The sequence below is a fragment of the Euprymna scolopes genome, chromosome 2 (genome assembly GCF_053919585.1).
Source record: "Euprymna scolopes isolate OS-2025 chromosome 2, ASM5391958v1, whole genome shotgun sequence".
Classification (NCBI taxonomy): Eukaryota; Metazoa; Mollusca; class Cephalopoda; order Sepiida; family Sepiolidae; genus Euprymna; species Euprymna scolopes.
In genome coordinates this window covers 138,938,697-138,941,896 of record NC_136483.1, presented here as the reverse complement: position 1 = coordinate 138,941,896, position 3,200 = coordinate 138,938,697, and positions in this window count along the sequence as shown.

Here is a 3,200-nt window from a genome sequence, read left to right as displayed (position 1 = left end):
ATATATTAATATTTTGTTAAATACGCATTACCACTTATCAAAGCCCACAGGCCACTCGAGGATAAGGATTGAAAAGTGCACCGTAGTAGTCGGTTGTAATGGAAATGCGGGATATTTGTAATATACCTATTTTTTGTTACTTAGGCACAACCACTTATTAAGGCCCAGAGGCCACTCGATGGTATTACCACTTATCAAGGCCCAGAGGCCACTCGAGGATAAGCGTTTAAAAGTGCAGTAGTCAATTGGACAATATAGTAATCGTTAGTAATGGAAATTCAGTAAATTTGTTATATATATGTATATTTTGTTACATACGCATTACCATTTATCAAGGCCCAGAGGCCACTCGAGGATAAGGATTGAAAAGTGCACAGTAGTCAATTGGACAATATAGTAATCGTTAGTAATGGAAATTCAGTAAATTTGTTATATACCTATTTTTTGTTACTTGGTCATTTCCACTTATCAAGGCCCAGAGGCCACTCGAGCATAAGAGTTAAAAAGTCCACAGTAGTCAATTGGACAATAAGGCCCAGAGGCCACCCGAGGATAAGGGTTAAAAAGTGCAGTAGTCCATTGGTCAATATAGTAATCGTTAGTAATTACTACTTCTCAAGGCCCAGAGGCCACTCGAGGATAAGGGTTGAAAAGCGCAGTAGTCAATTGGACAATACAGTAATCGTTAGTAATGGAAATTCAGTAAATTTGTTATATATATATATATTTATATTTTGCTAAATACGCATTACTACTTATCAAGGCCCAGACGCCACTCGAGGATAAGGGTTGAAAATATTCAACAAATTTTTTATCTACAGATTAGAAAATTTGTATATAGGGTATTCAGACATATGGAATATATCTAGCATAATCTATCTATTATATCTATAAAAGTCAGAATGTTTGTGTGTGTGGGTGTGTGTGAGGTAGAGAGAGAGAGAGAGAACAATTCTTAACCTATATATTCAACAAATTTTTTATCTACAGATTTTAAATTTGTTATAAAGGGTATTCATACATACGGAAATATATCTAGCATAATCTATCTATTATATCTACAAAAGTGAAAATGTGTGTGTCTGTGAGAGAGAGAGCAATTCTCAACCTATATAATCAACAAATTTTTTATCTACAGATTAGATAATTTGTATATAGGGTATTCAGACATATGGAAATATATCTAGCATAATCTATCTATTATATCTATAAAAGTGAGAATGTTTGCGTGTGTGTGTGAGGTAGCAAGAGAGAGAGAGACAGAGCGAGAGAACAATTCTCAACCTATATATTCAACAAATTTTTTATCTACAGATTTGAAAATTGGTATATAGGGTATTCAGACATATGGAAATATATCTAGCATAATCTATCTATTATGTCTATAAAAGTGAGAATATGTCTGTGTGTGAGAGAGAGAGAGTAAGAACAATTCTCACCCTTTATATTCAACAAATTTTTATCTACAGATTAGAAAATTTTTATATAGTGTATTCAGACATATGGAAATATATCTAGCATAATCTATCTATTATATCTATAAAAGTGAGCATGCGTGAGAGGAGAGAGAGAGAGAGAGAACAATTCTCAACCTATATACTCAACAAATTTTTTATCTACAGATTTGAAAATTTGTATATAGATTATTCAGACACATGGAAATATATCTAGCATAATTTATCTATTATATCTATAAAAGTGAGAATGTGTGGGTGTGTGAGAGAGAGAATGAGAGAGAACAATTCTCAGCTTATATATGCAACAAATTGTTTATCTACAGATCCGAAATATCACATTTGTATAGAAGTAGAAATCTGGATACCTATTCTGATACCTAATAAAAGAAAGGACACTCTTTGGGGCGGATTTTGATGATAACAAGTCACTAATAAGAAATTATAATAAACATTGAAATAATTTAAGAATTTTATCAAAATAAAATTGCATGGTAATCACCCAATTTCTGCCACAAAATTTTGATTGGCAAAACTCATAAACAGAAAATATATATTTTCTAATTTCATCTTTTTTTTTATATAATCTGATTTGATGTTTTCCTTAATATTCAAATCACTATATTTTGCTGCTTAATATCAAATACAGCAAATGAGTTATTTTTTATGCATCAAACAATTACATTTTCTCATTCATCCAAACTAATCACTGAACATCAATTTCATATTTTCTTCACTAAAATATTACTGTGCTTGATGTCATCAAGTGGAGCGGATCATTTTTTTTTCATTTGTTCACACATTTTTCCAATTTATATATATTTTGTCTAAGATTCTTAGCCTATGTCATTGCATACCAAGCTGTTTATTAAAAGTTACGGTTCACTGTAAACACATACGTTACACCAAAATAAAAACGCTTCAGATAATGTCTTGATATTCAATTAAGTTTCTCACATGACATCTTATGAAGTTAGTAGAAATGTTACAGACTTTTGAATCTCAAACACTTTCAATACTGTGCACTGATATTTTCTTTTTTGGAATATAAGCACATTCATGATTTTTTTTTACAAACGTCAACAAATTTCACAATGTGTAGCAATGTACTGAAACAATTATAAAAATATTTGTTTTTATTTTGGATGATGCAGGGCATCCGAAGAGAGATTTTTCTAACAAAATGAAAGTATAATTTTTAGCAATAGGTATCTAGGAAAAGGCCACTACATACGTTATAAATTCCAAATTTCCACAACCTGGCAAATACTGGTACACGCTAGCAAATTTAGATTTGCAATTACAGAATATGATTCTAATTTTTTCCTTTGCTCTTTATTCTAACACTACACTAAGTTTACTGTTTTATTTCGCTACAGTTGATATTGTGTAGAACAATAAGAAAATCATAGTGAACAATGCATTCAACAAAATTTCACACACATTTCTAGATACCTATATCTAATAAGTTCAAAAGAAAGGACACACTTAGGGAGGTATTTTGGTGGTCAAGTCACTAAATAGAGATTAGCTGGTTTCCCGGCATAGCCCAGGATGTAATAAAGATTGACTGAAATACATGTTCTAGCTGGTTTCTAGGCGTTGCCAGGGATGTAATATAGACACATTATGTTGTATATTACCTGTTCTCTTCTCCCTAAGGTAAAACAATTTCATATACATGCTGTAAATTACCTATGCTAGGGATAAAACATGAACAATACCAGTCCGGGGGTAGATAAAACA